At 39.0% G+C, this 8,508-nt stretch overlaps 1 pseudogene; it reads left to right on the top strand.

Annotated features, from left to right (window-relative positions):
- The first annotated feature begins 4,712 nt into the window (after window positions 1-4,712).
- Window positions 4,713-7,049, top strand: LOC122328108 (annotated as a pseudogene).
- The last annotated feature ends 1,459 nt before the right edge of the window (window positions 7,050-8,508 follow it).

The raw sequence follows: 8,508 nt of genomic DNA, 5'->3' as shown, positions 1-8,508 counted from the left end.
TTGTTGCACTGAAACTAGAGTGCAGAATTGTCCTTTGGCTCATTTTACAGCTGGAGTTCTACGAGCGTTTTGTGATCTGTATGAAGGAATGATTGTTTTTAGCTACCGGTAATATGCAATTCTAGAACACTGAGTAAGTTTCTTTTTTAGTAATGACAAGTTCATTGCGTCCACATTTTTCAGCACATCTTTTTTTCTAGTTTTTCTATATTTTCAGCAAAAGCATGTGCTGAGCAAAATGTCTTTTGATTCTATTCCTTAATGAACATAAAACAATGTTTCTGTTTTCATTGATAGAACCTTGATTTGAAATGTACCCTTCTTAATCTGGACATCTGGACCAACATAAGATAACATCTTACCAGCAGGGGAGCCCTCACCAGAGTACTAGTAGTACAGCACTCCCTCTGCCTTCTTCCCTATCATTTCTTTTCCGGGAGCTAGATAACCAGAAGCCCTCCATTAGATCATCGCCAGTATTGCCAGTTTACCTTGCCTTACTAAAGCATTCTTCGTGTCTGCCACATGTTTGAACTCTATTTGACTCCGCAACTACCCGGTTCTGCCCCTTCAGACTCATTGCCTTATCCACTACAGTCTCTTGGATTGCCCAGTGTTTGTTGTAAAATCGAACTGTTTCTATGTTACTTCTCTATTACATTGACTTTACCGTTTATGATTACTGTTTCTATCATTTTAATAAAATTCTGCGAATGGATTCGCGTCGCCTTCAGCCTCCTCTTTACAACATCACAAGCGTTTGCTTTTAAGAAACATTTGCAGTAGGATAACCTGTAATGTTTACATGATCTACTTAAACAATCTGCAGTACTTTATTTTAATTTGCTGTTTGGATAAACATTAAATGCGGTCGGTAACGAGATGCACAAATCCATGCAGCTTCTGATTTTATCCCAATTGCTGCATTTGTTACTACATAACAGACTATGTTTTTATGCAAATACTCATCATAGTTTTTGTGTATTTGGCTTTCTGTCTGTGGCTTGTTAACTCCCTTTAAGCTTATAATTTCATACTTGCATGCTTCTTTATCAAGCTGAAATGTTTATAACTAACAATCTTGTGCTGCTTGGATAGCGATTACATTCTGCCATATCTGAAACCAAGATGACAGGCATCATAAATCAATATTTAAGCAGCATTGGCAGAACAGAGTGTAATTCACGTTTAACTATTGGCGACATATGAAACAAATTTCAGAAATATTTTAATTTCCTGATTACTTCAACATGACTACCATCTTAGGTCGTCATGATAACCAGGATAATATTAGCATTTTACAGGAAGGGCGTTGGCTTTGTGATCTGTATAGACTTGTTTGCAGTAGAAGCTGTCTAAGGCAGTGAGTGACACAGCTTTTAAAGATATTGAAAGTTTTTACAGGTAAAAATTCACTCTCTTTAAAGTTAAATAGAAGTTTTTGTTCTTCAATGATTGTAAAGCTGAATTATATGTTCTTTAGTATGAACTGTAACATGGTGCCATGTAAGATTATTGTGAGTATAGTTAAAACACACTTAGTCAATCTCTCTCCAAATTATGCATCCCCAGGAACCGAGGTTATGTGAGATCTGGTTTGGTACTCACCATAGGGTAGTAACTATAAATATATCAACAATTGTGATGATAATAATATTATTACATTTGATTTAATACATTTAATAAGCAAAATAACAAAAGTGTGATAATGTTGCGCGTCCTGATTTTACTGAAATTCGTGTTCCTCAGTCAGCGTATTTGTTGAAGCCCTGCCAACAACTGTTTTAAATCAATCATTAGTTTTGACCATATCTCTATACCTAAATCTAACTTTACCCATGGCATTAATGCTAAAATCAGAGGATGTATGCACAACGATGAATAAGCACTACTGATTGTCGCTTCCTAGACTGGTTAAGTTGTTTGGCGTCAACAAAGATGGCGAATTCACAGACTGAATTGCAGATTCGCTATCTTTATTGACCTAACTATATTCACGATTAACCAGTTTATAGTTTTGTGAAGCTTTTTGTGAAACGGTCCAGTTTTGTGTGGTGAAGGAAATCTGCTGCGGTGTAGATTTGTGCTTGTGCATGGCGTGAATCATGTAACATTATGCACTCTTGATGTCTGTCATTAAGATCACGCTGCGAGGAAACCACCTAAATTAAGTATTAAGAAGAAAAAAGTGACCCTGGCAACTTGCACACATGCAAGGCCGCCACTGCCAAATAGAAATTTACTAAACACCAAGCCAATCACAAATTAACAAATTGGCTAAAAAAATGGGAATATTACCGATCAAATATCATCTGAGTTCAATTAATAATACACCATTTAGATTAGATCGTAGAATTAATTGTAGCAAGAATTAACGTTACAATTATTTGATCTGTTTGTCAACCGAGCAGACAAATATAATTGTTATCGATTCTAGGAAAGGTTATTTTCCTGGCCAAGGAAGAATAGCTTTCACACTCATAATATAGCAGTAAGTTAGCATGTAACTGTTGTTGGACTTTAAGAGCAGTCTATGTTCAAATACACTAAGTTTATTAATCAGATATAAAACTTTGATGCACTGTGTCAGATGAACTCCTCACACCACATCACAAACCAACAAACACAATCCTTTTCAGACATGCATATTTTGTGATTGCGTCTATCTGTTGTCTTCGACTCCTCTTTGTTATAGTCAATCTTCTCACAGCAACCATGTTTATCAAGCTCCATCTTGTTTTCCCTAAATGCAGAAAACATCTTACACAGCACATCTGATGCATCTGGGGTTAACAAGTGTCAGATTGTCTTCCTTAACATAGTGTGCAACCCATAACACATAAAACATCAACTGTTCTAATACTCTTAATAAACATTGTGCCTACTTAAACCATTAACAACACGCTTGTGGTTATACTAATGCATATAAATTCTTAAAATAATGCCATCACATTCCACTTCTTCGGCTATTCTCATTCCAGTGTGTGCTTTTGTGACTTGGTTTAACTCAAGAACATCTCATGCTGTCTTACTACGTACACACTGAGCTAGTTCTCCACATTAGTAAGTCACTTTTACCTCTATACTTCTGTATTACTTCTGTCTTTTAGTAGCAAACACATGTGCAGCACACAGCATATGATACAAGATATGATGAATAAAATGAAAAGAATAAAACAAAATATATGAATACAATGTCTAAAGTTCATATACAAATCCCACACAACATTCAGTGAATCTAAATTGTGAGCAGCACACAATCAGTTGTGAATATAAGAATTTAACGAGAATGAGGCTATAGCTAAATACAACAAATTAAGCAAGAACACATATATAGGGGATGAAGTAAAGTAAAGGAAGATAAAGAGGAGGCAAAAGAATGGCAGTATTTGACAACAATTAACCCCCTGGCTAGTGAGAATCACCAAGAATCAAGATTCACCTTAAAGGGCTCAAGCTTAAACATGCATCTAAATAGTTGTAAGGTTACTTGCATTGGTTATTGTTGCTGCAAAACAGTCCTGATACGGCTGACAAGAGAGGTTCCAGATGGTTTTGTTAGTCGTGAGCTGGAGGTTTTTCTCTGGTTCTTCTACAAGAGGCAGGAAAGGTACTGACTGTACTTTAACATCTTATCTAGATAGTATTTGTCCTCTCCTCAGCCAGCATGGCTAACTCTTCAAACCCCTGGTTATCTGATGTTCTTCATGAGCATCGGGCCAAACTCGAAGTAGTAGAGGGAAGATGGCGCAAATCAAGATCTATTATACCTGAGTAAGTATTCATCTTTAGCACAATTTTTCTCTGCTGGAGTCCACATTGCCAAATCGTCATATTTCCTAGATCAAAGCATTGCTCCAGACATGCATCTCTTAAAACATTTCAGTCTTTCCTCTGTCTCCATCCACCATCTCCTACCACTTCTATAACAGCTACTGATTTGTACATTCTTCTAAATAAAACCAAGAACAATTAGTAGTCCAGAGTATATGGTATTATGTGTGGTTTTGAACTGTCTATTATATTTACCTGCCTGCCTGACTGCCTGCAGTGTTATAATTTGCTTCTTGGTGTAAGATTAAACTGTTTATGTTATATGCTCGTCTAGCGCTCCTTCCTTGAACAGAACCGCCCTAGTGTTTCCCTAGTGACACTTCTGTGCTCGATCCACTTCCATGGACTTAACACCTCCACACAAGCAAGCTTTTCAGGAATAGCCCTCAAGAGAGTGTTACCACTTACATCAGTGGGTGCTGGTGTCGTGTGGGTCGTCAATGTCTGTTCAACATGAGGACAGCGAAACCAGCCACTACAGATCAGAGCCCAGCCCATCAATTCACAGCGGCGTGAAGCTACAGCCTGTGCCCACTGCTGACAAAGGGATCAAAGTCCGCTGGTTCGATCCAGCTGTCATGAGTCCCTGCACATAAAGGGGCGCCCTCCAGATACTGTTCCCCAAGGGAGCCACTCCAGTGCCCGCTTTCTCAGTGCTCCTTCCCAGTGCCCTGCCTGATAACACCTATCCAGTTGTCGTCAATGTTTCCCAGCAGCTGCGCTCACCCTCAGCTCATCTTCTGGTGCTCCCCATGGGTCTGCCTGTTACCATCGCCTGTCGGATCCCTCACCTGCGTCATTGAACATAAAGTCCCGAACTCCACCTCCAGGCCGTAGACACGTTGGCTCCCCCTTGGCTCTAGCTCCTTCTCTTCACCATGGCCCATCAATCCACCAGCTCCGCTAGGCTCCGGTATCCCTCCAGCTCCGGCTTGGTCTATTGTGACCATCCGTCTTCCCACTCCTCCGGCTTCACCTCGTTTCTCCATCCCTCGGCTCTGTCAGGCGTCTCCATCCCTCGGCTCAAACTCAGTCTTCTCGTGCACAGCTTCCTTCGTCCTTCTTGTTCCTGTCTCTGCATCAGTCACTCCCGGTGCCTTCGCCCGTCGCCCTAGGCCCTCCAGCTCTTTGGCTCTTCGCCTCCGTCTCTGTCTCCTTCACCCACCTGTTCCACCACTGTCGGTTGGCCCTATGGAGTCAACGGCCATTCCTTCTCTATGGCTCCATCCGTTGGCTCCACTGCCAGATCTTCTGGGCTGTGCTCTGGATCTCCACCAATTTCCTCCTGCTCCGAACTCCTCCTGTATCTTCCCTGGCTCCTCCCTCTGTCTGTTCCTCCCTGGACTCTGTTTGCCGGCCCCCTCCTGGGAACCCCATCCCTCCACCAGAACCTCCTCCCAAGTTCTGTTATTCCCGTTCTAATTTTTTTTTCTGTTTAGGTGCGGATGCAGCTTCGGGAAGTGGGGGTAATGACACATCTTTGGTGCTGTGTTGTTGTTTTCTTGTCCCACACATGCTCTGTATGCCCTACTTTCAGTTAATTGTATCATTGTCTTCAGGTGTCTCATTAATTTATTAATTTACTTGGGTGTATTTAAGTCAGTTTGTTTTCCGTTCAGTTGGTCTGATTGCTGTCTTTAATATGTGTTGGTTTTTGTTCTGTCTGCCTGCCTGCCTGTAGTGTTATAATTTGCTTCTTGGTGTAAGATTAAAACTGTTTGTTATATGCTTGTCTGGCGGCTCCTTCCTCAAACTACACCGTGACAAGTGACACAACATACGTGTATAATACCCACTTAATAAGCGTGGCATCAGGCATGAATTTTGACACTCAAAGCCTCTTCTACCTTGTTCTTCTCAGAAACTGAAAGATTTTTAGTGAATTAATTTGCATATGTAACCCTATATAAAAAAAACTCTTGAGTAATAGGGTTAAAATATGTATTTAGTCTGTTTGTTTATTATTTGTATGTGTATTGTCCATTCCCTACTAATTTGAGGATGATGATCAATATCTTATCTTTGTAAAATACATGTCATTACACAATGTGAGTGTAAAAGTTTATTAGAAATGTCAAACAGTCAAACTTGTCTTATGTTTAATGAATGGGTATTCAATAGTTTAAACCTGCCTCCAAAATGGGTGAAAGTAAACCTACTGGTTAATGAGGAAGGAAACAAATTGCAAATTTGTTAATTCATGCAAAATCATGAAATGAATTGTAATTATATATTTAAGTGAAATTACAGTAAATGTAAAAAACAACAACTAGTAGTGATTGCTGTTTAGTGTTGACAGAACAATTGTGTTATATTAGTTTCTTTCTGTTCTGTACTTACACCAGGTGTCCCATTACTTCTCCTGGAACCAAAAATTCGAGTAATTATAATCATCACTTTTAATTTACATTAGGGTATGTTATTTAAACAAGAATCATTATAATTATGTCTTTAATCGCGAGATTCATTAATGTTTACTTTTTGTCATTCAGAACATGGAACATCAAGACCCTGATGTTGCTGATGCAGTAAAGGCATCAGGAGAGTCCACTCTGGAAAAGGCTACGGCAAAGCTAAAATAAAATGTGACAACAAGTTTTTAATGTCTCACTTAACATCGCTGTGACTGGAAGGACAGGATCAGGAAAATCCTCCTTTGTAAAATGCAATTGAAGGAGTCTAAAGGATGACGATGATGGGCAGCACCTACTGGAGTTACGGAAACTACAGCAGAGGCCACCATGTATGAACATCCTGAAATGCCAAATCTTGAAAATCTGGGACCTGCCTGGAATAGAAGCCCAAACTTCAAAGCAAAAAAATATCTAAAAGATGTTAAGTTTGTACCTATGATTTCTTCATCATCCTTACTTCAGAGGTTCACAAGAGAATGACATCATGCTGGCTAAAGAAATAAGAAAACAGAAAAGCTTTTGCCGTTGGTTCAAGATTGACAACGACATATCTGCTGAGAAAGGAAAAAAAGGATTTGATGAGCAGAAAGTTCTTTCCGTAATAAGAGCTGATTGTCAGAAGAACCTGAAAGACCTGAGAGAGACTAAAGTTTTCTTAATATCGTCTTTTGATCTGGAGAATATGATTTTGAATCACTTCAAGACACTCTTGAAGATGAGCTTCCAGAACACAGATATGCTCTTCTACAAGCCTGGCCAGTGTGTTCTGCCGTCTCTTCAGAAAAGATCAAAGATGTTTAAAGGGATGATCTGGGCTGTATCTCTTGCTTCTGCTGGTGTGCGGTTGTCCCTGTGCCGCAGCCTATCAACGCCCAACATGTGGCTGTAGGCATGGTCGTGTCTTTCCTCACAACATGCTACTATTCGACAGTTTGGATGATAGATCACTGACAAGGCTTTCCAGAAACGTTAACAGAAAGCCCCACTTGAGAGATTTGGCCAAATCTAAATTTGTTACTGCCATCGAGAAAAAGCATTGACCAGATTGCAAGTGTCTGCTGCTCGCTACCATTAGTACAGTTGAATATTTCTTGAGTCTCTTTCCAGTTGTTGGCAGTGCTGCTGCTGCAGGAATATCCTTCGGTACCACTTATTACCTTTTGAGAGAAGGAAGTAAGCGATCTGCAAATACAGCTCAAGATATCAGAAAAAAAACTAGATCGCTTTGTTCGTTGTTTATGTCCAACAGAGCATGTAAAAGATACAAGAAAGGGAATCCACCAGCCAAACAAAATGGAAAGTACAAAGATCCTTTGAATAAAATTTCTTTCAATGAAGATTTACTTACCAATGATCTGGCTGGCTTATAGTGTCTGCAAGTTGGGTCATAAACTAAACAAATTTATAATTTATTGGCCTTACATATTAAAACTTTAGTAGTTCAGTTGCCATCATATCTTACAGATACTGGTGACCTTCTTGAAATGTCACATAATCTAGACCTTTGAGATGATCTTTTAGGCAATTCTTGATGCTTTAGAGATGTAGAGAAGGAGAATTATTAATGTTTTTGACTATAGAACATGAAAGCATTTTCTGTGTCACTGAGTAATTCAGATGATGTGTTAAGATTGTTTGCTGATATGGGGTTAAGAAAAAAAATAAGCCAAATGGCTATGTTCATAATATTGCGTGTTAGTATGTGATCATGTTACTGTACCTTTTTTATTTATCCATTGCTTTTGCTGAATCTTTTATCTCAAATACAATCATGTGTTTAAAAAAAAAAAATCTGTGGATTTTGGATTGCCTGTTTGTTGATGAATTTCAGGATTTTTAATATCACATACAACCATTAATGTTACAACCCTTAATAGACTAAATGATAAAATGCTAAATGCTTTATTAGTTCTTTTGTGATAACTTGTGTTTGTATATACTAAAATCTACTTGAAATTATAATATAATTCTTGAAGCTTGGACTAAATTACTGTACAACTCTACACTCACTGGTCATTTAATTAAGTATCCTTGATAGACTGCTCGTTAACACAAATTTCCCAAGCATTAATGCATTTAAAGCATAGACATGGTCAGACAACCTGCTGAATTTGAAACTGATCATCAGATTGGGGACATTGCATGGTTGTTGGCGCCAGGCGGCTGGGCTGGGTTTTTAGAAACATCTCAAGGTTACTCATAACCATGCTTCCCTGAGAAGCGAGTAATGAGCGCCAGCGTTGTTGCTGTCTCTGAAACC

The sequence above is a fragment of the Puntigrus tetrazona genome, chromosome 22, assembly GCF_018831695.1.
Source record: "Puntigrus tetrazona isolate hp1 chromosome 22, ASM1883169v1, whole genome shotgun sequence".
Taxonomy (NCBI): domain Eukaryota; kingdom Metazoa; phylum Chordata; class Actinopteri; order Cypriniformes; family Cyprinidae; genus Puntigrus; species Puntigrus tetrazona.
Note: the sequence above shows the minus strand (reverse complement) of the source record. Positions and strands in the feature narration are given on the sequence as shown.